The sequence below is a fragment of the Megascapheus bottae genome, chromosome 4 (assembly GCF_031878675.1).
Source record: "Megascapheus bottae isolate mThoBot1 chromosome 4, mThoBot2.hap1, whole genome shotgun sequence".
NCBI classification, from domain to species: domain Eukaryota; kingdom Metazoa; phylum Chordata; class Mammalia; order Rodentia; family Geomyidae; genus Megascapheus; species Megascapheus bottae.
The window spans coordinates 3,629,825-3,650,133 of NC_143512.1; the positions used below are offsets into that span (position 1 = coordinate 3,629,825).

The 20,309-nt window shown below is 40.4% G+C and overlaps 1 pseudogene; it reads left to right on the plus strand.

The window, feature by feature from the left end:
• Positions 1-16,546: 16,546 nt before the first annotated feature.
• On the plus strand, positions 16,547-18,637 carry LOC150063870 (interferon-gamma-inducible GTPase 10-like; annotated as a pseudogene).
• Positions 18,638-20,309: the final 1,672 nt, after the last annotated feature.

The window sequence follows — 20,309 nt, forward strand, 5'->3', positions numbered from 1 at the left end:
CTAAGCGAGGTATTTTTTTCTTCCTCATTCAACTTCAGTGTACCTGCTTTTACTTCATCGTTGTATCTGAGCAAGTCCATTGGAGACTGTACTTCCACCAGTATTGCTCTAAGTGCTAAGATTTGTCTGATCACGTGGTCATTTATTCTTCCACATGCAACTTCAATGTATCTGCTTTTACTTCTTGGAGGATTTCATCCAGTGTAATCGATAATGGATTTTTGCGTTGAACTTCCCTCAGCCTTGTGCTATCTGGTAAAATCTTTAGTTTCTAAGGGGAATATTTTAAATTTCCTCATGCAACTTTCATGTACCTGCTTTTCTTTCATCGTGGTCTTTGATCCAGTACAACGGAGAATGAACTTCCACTGACATTACTATAAATGCTAAGATTTGTTATGTCTGAACGTGGTCATTTATTCTTCCACATGCAACTTCAACGCACTACTTGGAGGATTTTATCCAGTGTAATAGATACTGGATTTTTGCGTAGAACTTCCCTCGGCCTTGTTCTCTCTGCTAAGAACATTTTTGTCTAAGCGTGCTATTTAATTCTTCCTCCTGCAACTTCACTGTATCTGCTTTTATTTCATCATGGTACTTGGACCAGTACAAGGGAGATTAGACAAAAAAGGGAGATTAGATAGAAAAGTTCTTAGCAGATAGAAAAATGCCTAGGAGAGAATGAAGACGGCGCCTAGACAATAGGGATGCTGCCTAGCTCTCTCTCACGAAAAGAGAGAACCAGGGAGTCCCACGAGCCAATTATCTTAAGAAATCCACAACAACAAACTCAAAAAGCAACGGAGAAGGACTCAAACCGGAAAAGAAATGCAGATAAAGCTCACATCCAACGTTCTCAAAGAATTCAGAGCGCGAGGACCCCTCCCCCACATCCCTCCGCCAGTTCCAAGACATGGAAAGCGGCGGCGGGCCTCAAAAAGTGGCAGCACGCCTCGGAAAGCAGCTGTTGGCCTAGGAAAGCGGCAGCGGGCAGAGTGGGCCAGCCCGGGAGCCCGATTGCTGCAGAAACCAACATACAACCTGGCCAGCGAACGGCGGAAGCAGCGGAACCCAGATGCAGAACCAGAACAGCAAGCAGTGGAACCCAGACTCGCACCACAGGTGGCGGCGAAGACCCGAGGGGAGTGAAAGACTCCCCACCACCGTGGAGCACCCGCAGATGGACACAGAGGTGTGAGTAATACAGCGCACCCCCAACCACAACGGGAAAGCAGAGTGGTGCCAAGCAATAGAACTTAACACATACCCCCTCCACCCTGCCCAACAAAGACTGGCGGGAGCAGGGGGGCAAGGAATTTAGAATCCTGTCCCTTCCCTCAACAGCCCTCTCCCTCAGGCCATTGACTGGAGATTGACAGGCGGGCTACCTAAGACCCAGCACCCCACCAAGGGAGGCGGGGCTGTCCCAACTCCCACCCTCCCAATGGGCTCAACACCCAGCCCTCTAACTGGAGACTAACAGGTGGGTGGACCCTAAGGCTAAGCACCCCACCAGGGGAGGTGGAGCTGCCCAGCTCCTCCCCACCAGGCTCCTCTCCCAGGCCACTGGATCTGGAGAGTGGAGGTCGCTGAGACCCTGCCTTACAACAGTGGGTAGGGTGTGCAGGAAAATAGGAGCCAGCATCTGCCCCCCCTCAATTCTTGAGTGGGGCATCCTCCAGCTGGGAATCCTGAGCAAGACAGCACCGAGGAGGCCCTCCACAGTCACAGACTCTGACAAAGCAGTGGAAACACAGCAGGGACCTGAAGGGCCAACCAGCAGCCAAGCTCCTCTTCTGAGAATCAAAAAGGCATGGCTCCACCCTTGGAGCCCACGTCCTCAGCTGGGCCCTGCCCCTGGGAACAGAGGGGTCTCCTGCTGTTCCTGCTGAGAGCCCCTGGAAACTCTCATTCCCCAGTCCCTTGTCTTCGGGCTGCCCTTGGAAGCAGCACGAAAAAGTCTGCCAACCGCGCTCAGACGGAAGCTCACAGATCCATCCCATGGTCCATGGTGGGGCCACTGGTTGGGCTAAGAGCTAGTCGTGCAGCAACACATAAGTTTTATTCTAATACTTTGCAAACTTTGTACTCAAATACGCTACCTACCTACCTACCAACTTAGGTCAGTTACCCTTATGCTATACCTTTTCTTCATTACTACAATATTCTTACACTCCTACGTTAATCCTCTTGTACATCCCCTGACCTCTCTCATTCTATTTTTCTATCTCTGGACCTCAGTTCGTCTTACAACCCTTAATACTGCACGGATCTACACTTGATGGCTGTTGAGAAATACTGTATATCTAGGTGTTCAATTATTCTCTAGGTTCAGAGGGACTTAAAGACAATAGAGATTGGATTGAGAGGCTTATTGTTTTGGGTATAAATCGCTTATCAGTGGATGTATTAGACTGCTCTGTAACTGCACAAAAAGAAAGAGTGATAACACCACTCAAAACTTGTGAACATCTAGTGTCTGCCAGCTACAGAGGTCTAGGTGGGTTATATCTGAAAAACAATAATCGTGTTTAGTATTAATCTTGCTCCCATTTTCAAATGGGCAGAACAAGAAACTCAAGAAAAATGTCAAATCAAGAAACAACATCCCCCACCCTATGTAAACAGACAATGGAACAGTCACTGGCAAACCTAGAGGAGAGTCTTCCAAGTGCTATACAAATGCAATTGATGAACATCATTTATGAAAAATGTGAAAATATAAAGAAAGAGATAAGGGAGGAAGCCATAGCTGAACAAGAGGAAACCATAAACAAGGTGATAAGTTAAAAAGAAGAAGCCATAAAGGAGGCCATAATAAAAGTTTTTCAAAGAAAGATGGATGAATTCATAGAATCCACAAATAAAAAGGTGACCAAACTCCAGCAAATGTTCAAAGAAAATAAAGCTACTGAGCTAACCACTCAAATGGAAATCAAGGAGCTAAAGAAATCCATACATGATCTAAAAGAAGAGATGCAAGGCATCAAAAATGAGCAATTAGTAGCAAGGGAGATGAAAAATAAAGTAGATAGCTTTGATAGCAGGTTAGACAATGCAGAGGAGAGAATTTCCGAGGCTGAAGATAATTTAGGTATTATAGAGAAAGAACAGAAAATGAGTCAATCCAAATCTAGGAAAAATGAGAGAGCACTTCAGGAGGCCCAAGATACAATTAGGAAGCCTAATTTAAGGCTAACTGGTATTGAGGAGGGCCTGGAGAAAGAGGTCAATGGTACTGGAAATATACTTCAGGGAATCATCTCAGAGAATTTCCCAAATATCCAGAAGGGCAGGCCCATCCAGATACAAGAAGCTTTTAGAACCCCAAACAGACCTGACCAGAAAAGAACATCCAACCACCACATCATAATCCGAACTGGATCAATAGAAACCAAAGAAAGGATCCTAAAGGCAGCCAGGGAAAAGGGATGAGTAACCTATAAAGGCAAACCAATCAGAATAACCCGATTTCTCAGCAGAGACCATGCAAGCAAGAAGTGATTGGAAGCATATACGTCATACCCTTAAGTCAAATAACTACCAACCAAGAATACTGTATCCAGATAAGCTCTCATTCATAACTGAGGGAACAATAAAAACATTCCATTCCAGGGAAAAGCTGCAACAATATGTCACAACAAAACCAACACTACAGAAAATTCTCAAAGATATTCTATACATAGAACACCAAAATAAATGCAATATAGGGAAAGAAATGGCACCTAAACAGCATACCATCTAAGGATCACAAGAACTGTCAAGACACAGGCCCAAATAAAAGCTTTTAAAAATGGTAGGACCTAATAAATATCTCTCAATCCTAACTCTCAATATCAATGGTCTTAACTCTCCAATTAAATGGCATAGGCTGTCTAGTTGGATCAAAAAGCAAGAGCCATCGTTCTGCTGTCTTCAAGAGACACATCTTACCCCCCCCAAAAAATCATCTTTTGAAAGTGGGAGGTTGGAATAATCTCTATCAAGCTAATGGCACCCATAAACAGGCTGGAGTTGCCATCCTCATATCAGATAAAATAGACTTCAAACCAAAATTAGTAAGAAAAGACAAAGAAGGTTACTACATACTACTAAAGGGATCTTTCCTCCAGGAAGACATAACGATTCTAAATATTTACACACCCAGTCCCAGAGCTCCAAACTTCATCAAGCAAACTTTACTTACACTGAAACCATACATAGATCGAAATACAGTGGTTGTCGGTGACTTTAACACACCACTCTCAACTATGGACAGATCAACAAGGCAAAAACTCAACAGAGAAACCTTAGAACTGAACAACTATATAGACCAACTAGATCTAACAGACATCTGCAGAATATTCCACCCAGCAACAACACAATATACGTTTTTCTCAGCAGCACATGGAATATTTTCCAAAATAGATCACATCTTAGGCCATAAAACAAACCTGGACAGATTCAGAAACACTGAAATTATTCCATGCACACTCTCAGACCACAAAGGCATCAAATTGGAACTGAACACACATCTCCACCAACGAAAACCCTGTAACTCATGGAGACTGAACAACACATTGTTGAATCAACAATGGGTCATCGAAGAGATCAGAACAGAAATCCAACAGTTTATGAAATTTAACAATAAGGAGCACACGAAATACCAACTCCTTTGGGACACGGAAAAGGCAGTACTCAGAGGAAAATTTATAGCGCTGAGTGCCTACAACAACAAGTTGGAAAAATCACAAACCAACAAGTTAATGTCTCACCATAACCTCCTGGAAAAAGAGCAACAAACCAACCCTAATTCGAGTAGAAGAAAGCAAATTACTAAAATCAAAGCAGAATTAAATGATTTGGAATCCAAAAAAAATTATAGAAAGAATCAACAAAACAAGGAGTTGGTTCTTTGAAAGAATTAACAAAATTGACAAACCCTTAGCAAATCTTACCAAAAAAAGAAGAGAGCATATCGAAATAAACAAAATCGCAGATGAAAATGGTAATATCACGACAGAAATGACCAAGATCCAGAATATCATGAGGGAATACTTCTCAAATCTTTACGCCAACAAATTTGAGAATCTAGATGAAATAGATGAATTCCTACCCAATATTAACATACCCACACTGAACCAAGAAGGACTAAGCCAACTCAACAGGCCTATTTCAAGCTCTGAAATAGAAATGGCCATTAGAGAACTTCCACCTAAGAAAATCCCAGGGCCAGATGGATTCACAGCTGAATTCTATAAGGTCTTCAAAGCAGAGCTCACACCAATACTCCTCAAGCTCTTCAACGAAATTGAAAATGAAGGTTCTTTACCAAACTGATTCTATGAAGCCAGTATATCCCTCATCCCCAAACCAGACAGAGATTCATCAAAGAAAGAGAACTACAGACATATTTCTTTGATGAATATCGATGCAAAACTTCTCAACAAAATATTGGCCAACCGTCTACAACAACTCATCAAAAAAATTATACGCTATGATCAAACTGGATTCAACACAGGGAGGCAAAGCTGGTTCAACATACGCAAATCAATTAATATAATTCAACACATCAACAGAAGCAAGGACAAAAATCACATGATTGTCTCAATAGATGCGGAAAAGGCATTTGACGTGATCCAACACCCTTTTATGTTAAAAGCTCTGGAGAAACTAGGAATCCAAGGAACATTCCTGAATATAAAAAAGACTGTGTATGAGAAACCCACTGCTAGTATTACACTTACTGGTGAAAATCTAAAGCCATTCCCTCTAAAATCAGGAACGAGACAAGGATGCCCACTCTCTCCACTACTCTTTAACATAGCACTAGAATTCCTAGCCAGTGCAATAAGGCAGGAAGCAAGCATAAAGGGGATCCAAGTAGGGAAAGAGGAAATAAAACTATCCCTCTTCGCAGATGACATGATTCTGTATTTAAAGAATCCTATAGGCTCTACTCCCAAGCTCCTTGAGCTGATTCAAAACTTTGGAAGAGTAGCAGGGTATAAAATTAACCCTCAAAAATCCACTGCCTTCCTTTACGACAACAGTGAGAGGAACGAGGCAATAATCAGGAAAGCAACTCCTTTCACAATAGCCTCAAAGCAAATAAAGTACCTAGGAATTACCTTAACTAAGAATGTAAAAGACCTTTGTGATGAAATCTTTAAAACCCTAAAAAAGGAAATTAAAGCAGAACTAAGGAAATGGAAAAACCTCCCATGCTCCTGGATTGGAAGAATCAACATTGTGAAAATGACAATCTTGCCAAGGGCTATCTACAAATTCAATGCAATACCCATCAATATCCCAATGGCATTCTTTAAAGAAATAGAAAAGGCAATTCAAAATTTCATATGGAATAATAAAAGACCCCGTATAGCAAAAACACTTCTTAGCAGAAAGAACAGCGCTGGAGGAATTTCAATTCCAAACTTTAGACTCTATTACAGAGCTATAATTATCAAAACAGCTTGGTATTGGCACAAGAACAGGCCTGAAGACCAATGGAATAGAACTGAGGACCCAGATATTAAGCCACAGACCTATGGCCACCTAATCTTTGACCACGGAGCCAAAAAAATAGAATGGAAGAAAGACAGCCTCTTCAACAAGTTGTGCTGGCAGAACTGCTTAAGCACCTGCAGAAAACTAAAGTTGGATCCTTCTTTGTCACCCTGCACTAGAATTAACTCCAAATGGATGAAAGACCTGGAGGTAAAAGATGACACACTGAAAACTTTACAGGAAGGAATAGGAGATACACTAGGCCTCCGTGGCACAACAAATCAGAGAAAGGCTGGATAAGTGGGACTGCATTAAACTGCGGAGCTTTTGTATGGCAAAGGACATAGCTAGTAAATTAATTAGGAAGCCTACAGAGTGGGAGAAGATCTTCACCAACCAAACAACAGACAAAGGCCTCATATCTAAAATATATCAAAAACCCAAAAAATTGAATCACGCCAAAACTAATCTCCAAAGTAACAACCATCCCATTAACACATGGGCCAGAGAGTCTTCTCTGAAGAAGAAACAAAAATGGCCTATAGACACATGAAGAAATGCTCAACATCTCTGGTCATAAAAGAAATGCAAATCAAAACAACTCTAAGATTCCACCTCACTCCACTTAGAATGGCCAGAATCAGGAAAACGAATAACAACAGATGCTGGAGGGGATGTGGCCAGGAGGGATCACTACTACACTGTTGGTGGGAGTGCAAACTCATTCAACCACTATGGAAAGCAGTGTGGCAGTGCTTCAAAAGGCTAAACATAGAACTCCCCTATGACCCAGCAATTCCACTACTTGGCATTTACCCAACCACCCAGAAACAAGGGCATACTAAATCCACTAGCACAACAATCATCATTGCAGCATTATTCACCATAGCAAAGATATGGAACCAACCTAGATGTCCCTCAGTTGATGAGTGGATCAACAAGTTGTTGTATTTGTATACAATGGAATTCTATGCTGCTGTCAGAAAGAACGACATCGCCCCATTTGTTAGGAAATGGAAAGACTTAGAAAAAATCATATTAAGTGAAGTAAGCCAGACTCAAAGGAACTTAGGCTCAATGGTTTCTCTCATTTGTCATAATCAGTAGAAGCCTTGGGCTCTACTAGCAGAGATCTGCAATAGAGCAACATCTTGCTACATAAGGCCATATAGTATGAAGCTAATTGAAAGGACCTCCAGGATATTGAAACAAAGCCATATAACGAATGATCGTTGTCCCTTATGTACTATGTTATCTCTCATCTCCTTTGCTGTCCCTTGGGTATCTCATATTGTTACAGTATCTCACTTTGTTATCTGATATATTGATTTTATTTGTATTTGGTTATTTGAAATTTGATAGGGAAGGGGGGAAAACCAAGACGGGTGGGGGGCTGGGGGGGAGGTTAATGGGTACCAAGACATGTGAAAGGGTATCAATGTATGTGAATTAATGCACTTTTCTATCTGGCAAATATCATGTAACCCTTTTATTAATTACAATAAAAATATTAATAAAAAAGAAAAAAAGAATGGGGCAATGTCATTCATTCTGAGGCAGCATAGAATTCCATTCTGTATAAATACCACATCTTCTTGATCCAATCATCAATTGACTGGCATCTGGTCTGTTCCATAACTTTGCTATGGTAAATAGTGTTGCAATGAACGTTGTTATGCTAATGGCTTTAGTATGCCCTTGTTTCTGAACATTTGGGTAAATGCCAAGGAGTAGGATTGCTGCATCACAGCGGAGCTCTGTGTTTAGACTTTCGAGGACTCACCAGACTGCTTTCTGAAGTGACATTGCTGGGTTTTAGGGACGCTCTGTTTAGTCTTTGGAGGTATCTCTATGCTGCTTTCCAGAGTGGCTAGATAAGTTCACATTCCTACCAACATCATAGGAGCATTCTCTTTGGGCCATATCCCTGCCAGCATCTGTTATTTGTTTTCTCAATAATGGCCATTCTAACTAGGGAGAGGTGGAATTTCAATGTACTTGTGATTTCCATTTCTTTCTTTCTTTATCATTGTCATTTAAAGAGCTAAAACCAAAACTATACATTAAAGAGGTCCAAATGTTGCTCAAAAAGTGAACTTTCTACAAAATAATCTCTGTTGATTACCCATGGGTCTGTGAATAATCACTGTAAACTATGACAATTAAAGATACCCTACACTTGTCCTTTCACAGTTTCAGATATGGCTTGGTTGTTTACTGATTCAGAAGCATTTCTTTTATAGCGAGACATGTTGAACATTTCTTCATTTTTCTGCTGGCTATTCTTTTTTTATATATATTTTATTGTAATTAATAGAAGGGTGACATGATATTTGCCAGATAGATGGTGCATTAATTCCCATACATTGATACCCTTTCGCATGTCTTGGTCCCCATTTCCCTCCACCCCCAACCCCACCCCTCATTTTGTTTTCCCCCGTTCCCTATACAATTTCAAATAACCAAATATAAATATATCCGATATATCAGGTAACAAAGTAAGATACTGTAACAATATGAGAAAACCAAGGGACAGCAAAAAAGATGAAAGATATCATAGTACCTTAAGAACAACAATCATTCATTATATGGCTTATGTTTCTATATCCAGGAGATCCTTTCATTCAGCATCCTATTTTATGGCCTTTTGTGTCAAGGTTTTGCTCTATTGCAAATCTCTGCTAGAAGAGCCCAAGGATTCTACTGATTATGACAAATGAGGGAGACCATTGAGCGTAAGTTCCTTTGAGTCTGGCTTACTTCATATAATATGATTTTTTCTAAGTCTTTCCATTTCCTAACAAATGGAGCGATGTCGTTTTTTCTGACAGCAGCATAGAATTCCATTGTGTACAAATACCACATCTTATTGATCCATTCATCAACTGAGGGACATCTAGGTTGTGGCCTGGACACTGTCACTTAGCTTTTTCACTCAAGATTGGTACTCTACTACTTGAGACACAGTTCCACTTCTGACTTTGTTAATAGTTAATTGAAGATAGAGTCTCATAAATTATTCTGCCCAGGCTAGCTCCAAACTGCAAGGCTCCGATCTCAGCCTCCTACGTAGTTAGGATTACAGGTTTGAGCCACGCACCTAACTTTACTATGTTCTAATCATAACTTGTCCACCCAGGTAAGGATTTGTCATTCCTTGCTTTCCAATGGGTCTAGACTTTACATGAAGAAACACGTTGCATGCCACTTCTGCTATAACTAGATATGGAGAAACTTCTTACTTTTGTTTAATTTTTTAGTATAAATAGAAGGGATAATGATTTCCTCTTGCATTTGTGAATCAAAGTAAGCCCTTCTAGGATATGTACTGATAAAGCAATGCCTGACACCTGTATCAATACTTGGAGTCTCCAATCATTGTTTATTGTATTCATAGCTACAGGATAAGACATTTAAAACACATTTTAGTACACAGGTTATTAAAACCAGACATTGAGATTGAACTGGGGTTTGAACTCAGGTCTAGATTAGTGTCCTTGACCTTTCTCAAGGCTAGCACTTCAGCAGCTACAACATCACTGCTGTCTTTTTCTGGGTAGGTGGGACCAAGGAACTGAACCCAGAACTTGGTGCATGCTAACCAAGCATTCTCCAACTAGGCCAGGCTTCCGGCTCTGTGGTTGTTGTTTTTAATATACTATGTAAACCTGTTTCTTTCCTCTTTTTTTCCCTTATGGTTTATTCTCTGTTGTTACTGTATCTGACTGTGTTACCTGATATATTATAAACACACTCACTCACACATACACATATATGTATGTTTACCTGATTTAGGAAAAAGAAGAAGAAAAACAAGATGATGAGAGAAAGGTAAAAGGGTGAATCGATGTAACAGAGATATTCACAAGACAATATGTTGGAAATGAATTTCCAACTTGGCAGAGGGGAAATTGGGAGAAAAATGTGGGAGGGTAACAATGTTCAAGAAGTAATGTACTGGGGCCGGGAGTTTGGCCTAGTGGTAAGAGTGCTTGCCTAGCATGCATGAAGACCCAGGTTTGATTCCTAGGTACCACATACATAGAAAAAGCTGGAAGTGGTGCTGTGGCTCAAGTGGCATAGTGCTAGCCTTGAGAAAAGCCCAAGGACAGTGCTCAGGCCCTGAGTTCAAGCCCCACGACTAGCAAAAAAAAACAAAAGAAGAAGTAATGTACCCACTACCTTATCAATGTAATTGTAATCTCACTATACATCACCCTGAAAATAAAGTAAAATTTAAAAAAAAGAAGTAGAAAGAAAAGATGAGAGAGGAAACCCAAGAAGGTACAGTCTGCTGAAGAACAGCAAGTTTTCCTTCAGCAGTATTCTGAACTTGTCCCCTTCCACAGTAACTGGCTTTCATATATATTTATTTCCATGGTCTCTTGCAGAGTTAGCCTCCCCATTGTTATATCCTCTTTGTCCATATCTTCCTGATCCACAAAGGTAATTTCACCTTGGAGCTGTAAATGTTCCTCCCAAACTTCATTCTCCCCAGCTCTAGGGATCTCAGGGACAGGGTGGCTACTTGCAGGTCTTCCTGGGTCACTCTGGGCCCATTCCACTCTGGTTTGCATAACTCACTAGATTCCAAAAATGGCTACACAAAGCACCACTAAGGCATACGCTGCCATGCTGTTTGCTTTATACTTCTCTGAGGGCCTGTATACTTTTATTATTACTATTATTATTACCACTACTACTATTACATCTTTAAATACTTGTGTAGATGCAATTGACTAACAATATCAGTTTATGAGTATAATGCATCTTGATCTACATCACCCTTTCAATTCTCCCCCAGCTCTCCCAACCCCCAACCACATCATCAGGTTATCTGGCTCCATTTTCACATATGCACATTAGATATTATGACTCCATTCTCCCACCCTTTCTCTTTCCATTCATCAACACTTCCTCTCCTTGACCTCTCCTATCCCCTGACAAAATATATCTCAGCTTTCTGCTATTCATTTTGTTAAACTGTAAGTTACTGGCTCCATTAGAATTCTCTTCTGCCTATAACACACGTTAGTTCATTTGTGCATATATGCCTATACAAATGCACATACTTCACTTAATTTGTGGATATGTATATGACCTTATAAATGATTTAATACATTTATATAATTTACATCTCATTTCCATATATGAAAGAAAAAGTATGTCCTTTATCACCTTTCCAATCATGCAATCTTCTTTGGAAGCTCACTGGAGAAGATCCCAATTCAGAAATGTCAAATGTCTGCACAGTTCCCAACATTTTCCCACATCCCAGCCTTTCCCTGCAGTCCAACTCACTGAATGGAGTCCTTCACATTTTACCATATTTCCCTTTGGTTCAAATTGATGATCTACATCACCTTAAGAAGTGATACTAGCCATGCGCTGGGGGCTCAAACCTGTTATCCCAGCTACTCAGGAGGCTGAAATCCGAAGATCACAGTTCAAATACAACCCTGGAACTAAAGACCATAAAACTCTCATGTCTAATTAACCACCAGAAATCCAGAAGTGGTGCTGTGGGCTCAAGTGATAAATCGCTAGCCTTGACCTGAAGAGCTCAGGGACAGTGGCCAGGCTCAGAGTTCATCTCCCAAAACATACAAAAAAGAAAAGTGACACCAATTAGATCACATATGACTCTAAAAGTATCATCTCCCTAATTGTCCTTTTTGTTTCACACACCTTCAGACCGTGTGCTACGCATAGGGTTCCTTGAATTCAAAAAAGACTGAATCTCTCACTCATTCCTAGGGAACAAGATTTCTCAGACTCGGCATTACTGATATTTGGGAATTATTAAGACTTTGGAATAGGGTGCAGTGGGAAGAAGATGGGAAGGAAAGGAAGATTTTTCATTCCTGTGGGTCATGGGGTTAGGACTCTGGGCCTTGGTTCTGTCCCTGAGCTCTTCAGGTCAAGGCTACCACCCTAACCTGGACCCAAGCTCCACTTCCTGTTTTTTCTAGAGATTTATTATACATGAGTCTCAGGTCCTTTTGTGCCTAGGCTGGCTTTGACCCTTGATCCTCAGATTTCAGCCTCCTGAGTAACAAGGATTAGAGGTGTGAGCCACTAAGGCTGGGTAAGATTTTCTGTTTTCTATGGGCTATTTTCTCTATATATGTGATATTAATCACATCTCAACTCCTACTTGTGATAACCAGAATTATCTCTATAGATGCTGAAAGTCCAAAGAGAAACAAAATTACACCTATTCAGAATCACTGTAAGTTACATATGCTATAATTATGCTTCAAGTGTGGGGGTTATTTTGTCTTTCGTTGTAAATTGTAGGGAGCTGGCCCATTCCTATGAAGGTCTATTCTGACATCTGTATTGATGTACTCCCACCAACCATTCCACATTCTTGTTATTATCATGCTTTTGTTGAAAATGTGATGAGAAGCAGGGTTACAGTTACATCAGGAATGCAATGAGCACATTCTTTAATTATTATCGTCAGGTGATGTACAGATGGCTTAGTTGCATTCATGAGGTAGTGAATACGTTACTTCTTGAGCATTGTTACCCCTTCCCATGTTTTTTTCCACTTTCCCTCCACTTAGCCCCCTCCCAAGTTGAAAAGTTCATTTCCAACATATTATCTTCTGAATATCACTGTTACACTGTTACAAAGGTCTGTTGTCCTATTATCTTGTTTTCCCCCTTCTCTTCCCTGATTTAAATAGACAAATAAATATATATTCAATACACCACTTACCAAAGCCAGATACAGCAAAAACAGGGAATAAACCATAAAGGAAAAAATAATGAAGTAATAACTTCACATAGTACATTAAAAACAACAACCACAAGAATATATCTCTTTTTCCCTATCCTGGAGTTCATTTTGCTTAGCTTCATCCTATCACCACATAGTTTTGAGCTATTGTGATCCTCTGCTAGGAGAATCCTAAATGTGTACTGGTTATTACAAATGAGGGAAACCATGGAGTCTGTGTTTCTTTGGGTCTGATTTACTTCACTTCATATGATTTTTTTTCCATGTCTTTCCATTTCCTTATGAATGGGGCGATGACATTCTTTTTGATGGCAGCATAGAATTCCATGATGTATAATACCACATCTTCTTGATCCAACCATCCACTGAGTAGCATCAGGGTTGCTTCCATATCATTGCTATGGTGAATAATGCTGGACTCAGCATGGTTGTGCTAGAAGCTTTACTATGTCCTTTTTTATGGGCATTCAGAGAAATGCTCAGGATTCGAATTGCTGGGTCATAAGGGAGCTCTATGTTTAGCCTTTTGAGGACCAACCACCATACAGCTTTCTAGAGTAGTTGAATAAGTTTACACTCCCACCAACAGTGTAGTAGTGTTCCCATCTGGCCACATCCCCGCAAGAATTTGTTGTTCTTGGTTATTTATTATTATTACTATTATTAGTTATTGTTATTAGTATTATTGTTTTCATTGTTATTATTCTCTAACTACAGGAATATGTCATCTGCAAAGAGGAGAGGTGTTTTTTTTTTTAAACTGTGGGCCATGGGGCTTGATCTCAGCCTGTCCCTGAGCTCTTCAGCTCGATGCTACCACCCTACCCTTGAGCCAAGCCCCACTTCCTGTTTTCTAGAGGTTATTTGGAGATAAGTGTCTCAGGTCCTTTTGTGCCCGGGCTGCCTTTGACCCTTGATCCTCAGATCTCAATCTCCTGATTAGCTAGGATTACAGGCTTGAGCCACCGCACCTGGTGAGGAGAGCTTTTGGAATAATATTTTTATTGTAATTACTAGAAGGGTTACATTATATTCACCAGATAAAAGGTGCATTACTTCACCAACATTGCTACCCCTTCTCATGTTTTTGTCCCCATTTCCCTCCTCTACCCCACCCCTCATCTTGTTTCCCCCTTCTATATCTTATTTCAAATAAACGTATATACAATATACCAGATAACAAGGTAAGACACTGTAACAATATGAGAACAGCCAAGGAATAACATAGTACATGGAGTGCAATTACATATTATATAGCTCTTGTTTCCATATCCTGGAGGTTCTTTTATTTAGCCTCATCCTATATGGCCTTATGTATCTAGGTTTTACTCTGTTGTAAAGCTCTCCTAGGAGAGTCCAAGGTTTGGACTAATTATGACAAATGAGGGAAACCATTGAGCCTACATTCCTTTGAGTCTGGCTTGCTTCACTTCATAGGATTTTTTTCCAGATCTTTCCATTTCCTTTCAATTGGGGCAATGTTGTTCTTTCTGACAGCAGCATAGAATTCCATTGTGTATGAATGCCACATCTTCTTGATCCAATCATCTACTGAGGGGCATCTAGGTTGGTTCCATATCTTTGCTATGGTAAATAGAGTTGCAATGAATATCGTTCCAAGGAGTGGAATTTCTGGGTCATACGGGAACTGTATGTTTACCCTTCGGAGGAATTGCCATACTGCTTTCCATAGTGCCTGAACGAGTGTACGCTCCCACCAACAGTGTAGTCAAAGAGGAGAGTTTTACCTGTCTCCCTGTTGGGATTCCAATGCGGGAAAAGGAAAACCCTAACTAATAAAAAAAAATGGGGACTCACCTGAGATAGATGAACATAAAGCAGAGCTTGTAGGAGCAACCAAGCATATATAGAATCAGTACATGTGCACCCCATTCTCTAACCTACTAAGAAAGAATCTTGTCACCCACTCTCTGTGATCACCTAGAACCACAAAATAGCCATGGCTTTTCATTTAAAAAAGAAACATTTGAGTGGATTTTCCATGTACTCTATTTATTCTCTGTATGGTAAATTGTAAATTATCACATTTTTTGGATATCTTGCCATCCTAAAGTTTAGTAATACTATGTGAGGCTAGAGGTGAATGAATGCATGAAACATTAGGTCATTTACCCATAAGTGACAAGGGAGAAAAGGAAATGGAATAGAAAATGAGGCAAGATGGACATGCATGCGACTTTAGACCTCAGGGTTTACACCTCAGCAAGAACATAAAATGCAGACAAATCCTGACATCTTTTAAGTGGAGCCTATAAGAATAAGATTGGGTTTCATAAAAAAAACTATGTAGCTTCAGTGGGGAACAATGAAGAAAAGGAAAAATGAAGTAAGTGCAAACATTCTTACATAGCCAAATGACAGCAATTGGAGGGCATATATAAAAATGCCATAGTGAAACCATAATTTTGTGCAATACATATAACCTAATTAAAATTCAAAAAACAAAGCCTAGACCAAGGAATAACAGAATGGATGGAATGCAGAAACCAAGTAAAGGTCCAGAAAATGTGAAGAGATTCGAAGGCTTGTGTTTCACAAGTTCATTGTGTAGGTGAAGAACTGCCAGAGTGAAACAAGTGTCCTCACAGTGGCATTAAGGAGAGGAGTGTGTATGGCAAGAAAACAGAGAAGCCACTTTTTGAGAGTTTGATTTGGAGTCTTTATTAAAAGGCTGAAGATGGTATGGTGGACTCCTGTCTTAAAGAGCAGCGCCAGCACATGTACTGAGCACTGTTGGGAAAATAAGCCATGAAGGCCAAAGAGGAAACAAAGAACAAAAACAATACCAACAAGCCAATGCAGCTCCAATGGAGAACTTAAGTGGAATACCATGATGACCGGAGAAAACCCAGGAGACAGGAGACAGGATTTAAACAAGGAGACTATGATGCAATGTCACCTGAGCTGATGCAGGCCAAAATAGGGTCAGGTCAGAGGGGCAGATCTCAGCTTCCTGAGTAGCTAGGATAACAAGCGTGTGCCACCATCACCTGGCTAGACATAACTTTGAAACCAGTTGCAGTTCACTAAAGAATACCTCTGGCTTTTTCTACTATTTGTCCTAACTTTGTTTGACTTCAACTGTTTCCAGAATGAAGAACTTAGATTGAAATTTTTAAAAATTGAAAAATATAGGCACTCCCCTGGGTAAGGACATTGCAGAGAAAGCAAACAAAACCAGTCATACCATTGGTGATAACAAAGTACAATGATACGTTTCTTATATAATGATTTCATTCCATGTTTCTCCTTTATTTTTTGTAGCTCCTTTATCCACTCGAAGTCATGTGTGAGCTGGTCCCTAAAACATCTAATGATCAAGCATCTAATGATGACCAAGGCATTACCTCTGGCTTTGCTTCATATTTCAAGAATGCAAAGATAGAAAACCAAATCATCTCTCAGGAAACCATCCATTCCATCTAGCTCCGTCTGAGCAAAGGAGACCTCCAGGGGGCAAATTCTGTGATCACTGAAGCATTAATGGACATTGCTGTGACAGGGGAGTCTGGAGCAGGAAAGTCTAGTTTTATCAATGCCTTGAGAGGGGTGGGATATGAGGAGGAGGATTCTGCTCCCACAGGGGTGCAGGAAACAACTATGCAAAGAAAGGCATACCAACACCCAAGGTTTCCTACTGTTACTCTGTGGGATCTGCCTGGCACTGGAACCCATAACTTTCAACCAAACATTACCTGGAAAAAGTACAATTTAAAGAGTATGACTTCTTCATTATTGTTTCTACCACACGCTTTGAGAAAAATGATCTTGATCTTGCCAAAGCAATCACAGCAATGAAGAAAATTTCTACTTTGTGAGAAGCAAAGTGGACTCTGATTTAATGAATGAACAGAGAAGCAAACCAAGAAGCTTTGAACAAGAAAAGGTGCTGCAGCAGATTCGAAACTACTGTGTGAATACTTTTCAGCAGAATGGTGTTAAGGCCCCCCAAATCTTTTTGATCTCCAGTTATGATTTAGCTGATTATGATTTTCCAATTCTGACAGACACACTATTAAAGGATCTTCCTGCCCAAAAGTACCACCTTTTTCTCTTATCCTTGCCTAATATTACAGAGGAAGCCATTGAAAAGAAAAAGCAGTCCATGATGCAGTATGTCTGGCTAGAAGCCCTCAAGGCTGGAGCACTGGCCACTATTCCTGTGGTAGGCATAGTTAGGGACTACGATTTGAAGAAGCTAGAGGAAAGCTTAAGCCACTATCGAATGCTTTTTGGAGTGGATGATGAATCCTTGCAAGCTGTTGCTGGTAATTTGAATGTACCTGTGGAGACACTCCTGAGAAAAATTGAATCTCCAAATATGTTGAAAACTATAGAGGAAGAACAATTAGGGATAAAACTACTGAGATACTAGGAAATATTCTGCTCAGCCAATGGTGGTCTCCTTGCTACCGGTCTTTACTTTAGGAAACATTATTACTTGCAATTTCATATCCTTGACACAGTGGCTAATGATGCTAAATCTCTCCTTAAAGAAACATATTCAGAGGTTGGGAGTTTGGCTAGTGGTAGTGTGTTTTCCTGGCATGCACAAAGCCCCAAGTTTGATTCCTTGGTACCACATACATAGGAAAAAGCTGGAAGTGGTTCTGTGATTCAACCAGTAGACTGCTAGCCTTGAGAAAGCCTAAGGACAGTTCTCGGGCCCTGAGTTCAAGCACCAAGACTGGCAAAAACATAAAGAAACATATTCAAAACACCATCAAAACCCCACTGCATCCACAACTGCTAGACATGACAGCACCTAATGCTCAGAGCCAGAGTCCTCTACCTATGCTCTCTCTTCTCTTGATGTTTTTGGTGGTAGTGGAGGGAGACCTGGGGCTTGAACTCAGGGCCTGGGCACTGTCCTTGAACATTCTGGGGTTTTTTTGCACCAAGTGTGGTTAATTTGAGATAAGAGTGTCATAGACGGGCCGGGAGTTTGGCCTAGTGGTTAAAGTGCTTGCCTAGAATGCATGAAGACCCGAGTTCAATTCCTCGGTACCACATACATAGAAAGAAGCCGGAAATGGTGCTGAGGCTCAAGTGGTAGAGCTCTAGCCTTGAGAAAGTCCAAGGATAGTGCTCAGGCCCTGAGCTCAAGCCCAGGACTGGCAAAAAAGAAAAAAGAACACCCAGAAGTGTCCAAATAAAATATTTTTTAAAAAAAGAGTGTCATAGACTTACCTGCCAGAGTCAGCTTCAAACTTCAATACTTAGATCTCAGCCTGCCACATAGCTAGGATTGCAGGCAGATGCCACCTGATAAGGAGCATTACTTTTGACTCTTATGTTGGTGAATAATTGCTTTAGCCCATATCTGATACCAATATAAGCTTATTAAATTCTTCATTGAAACAAATCAATTTCTGATTGTCTCTATATACTCAAGATAGTTTTATATTGAATACTATTAGAGCTGCATTTATTTCTTAAACTCTTTCCTGTACCCTAGTGTGTCACTTTATTGTCTTCAAATAAATTCAATGAAGAGTGGTTGTATGGAAAATCTGGAAGGGAAACACAGAGGGAGAGGAAAATAAGACAGTGGTGAAGGATACTAACTTAGTTCAGGCTCCTACAATAGTACCATAGCCTGGATGGAGTCAACAATAGAAATTTAATTCTGGTGAATGGAAATGTGATGTCCAAGTGAAAATATGGTCAAGTCCCTGAGGAAAGCATTCTTCCTGTGTTCATCCTCACATGCCTATCATTGAAGCATGCACACAGATTCCCTTATCTGCTCTTCTTCCTATAAGAATATACCAGTTGGTTTTATTGGGACTGTGAGCCAATACCTCACAGAAACAATTTAAGAAGGTTTTTTGCTCATGGTTTTGTTCATAAGTTCAGTCAATTATGGCTGAGAGGACATAACACATCATCTCACCTCCTGGCACACAGGAACTGAGTCAAAATATAATCTCTGAGGACACGCACCCATGACTGCTTTCTTCAACCAGGACCCCCTTCCACAGTTCCATACCCTCTGGATAATGTATTCAAATTTTAAATCCATCAGGATTTAAATATATATTTTTTTATTAGCTGGGAGTGTTGCCTAGTGGTAAAGCACTTGCCTAGCATGCACAAAGGCCCAGGTTCAATTCCTCCATACCACATACACGGAAAAAGCAAAGAGTGGCACTGTAGTTCAAGTGGCAAGGCGCTGGCCTTGAGAAAATAGTGTCCAAGAGCAGGACCCAGGCCCTGATTCAAGCCCTAGGACTGGCAAAAACCAAAGGCAGAAGTGTTGCTGTGCCTCAAGTGGTACAGCATTAGCCTTGAGAAAAGGCCAAGGACAGTGCTCCAGCCCTCAGGTCAAGGCCAGGAACGGCAAAATAAGAATAATTATTGTATTGTAAAGGTGATATACAGAGGGGTCAGTTACATAAGATAATGATTGTATTTTTTTCCTTTTTTGTGCTTGGATTTCTCTATTTTTATTGTCACAGCAGAAGTGGGGGCAGGAGGCCACATTCCACACAACCTCCTGGAAGTTTTAAAGATTATTTCCAGCATAGAGTCTAATAATATCATCATTACATTGGTCAACCTTTGTACTACAATTTCTGTGATTCTCCTTCCCTTCCCCATATCAGATAAAAACATATGTGTGTGTGTGTATGTGTGTATATATATATATATACACACATACACACACACACATTTATATATGAAAATGGTACCAAAATCAAAAACTGTGACTACAGGGAATAAGCCAGAAAAGAAGAAAAAATAAGACAAAAGGAATAACTGTAAACAGCACACTAAAGAGGAAAACAAAGCATTTCGATTAGCTTCAGTTTATATGGTTGTATGTACATAGGTAATGGACTACTGTGAACCTCTTATAGGACGATCCTAGACATATATGAATTATTACAAATGAAGGAAGCCATGGAGCCTATGTTTCTTTGGGTCTGACTTACTTAACTTGTTGATTTTTTTCCAGGTCTTTACATGTCCTTAAGAATGGGGCAATGTCATTCCTTTAGATGGAAGCATAGAATCCCACTGTGTATATTATAACATATAGAAC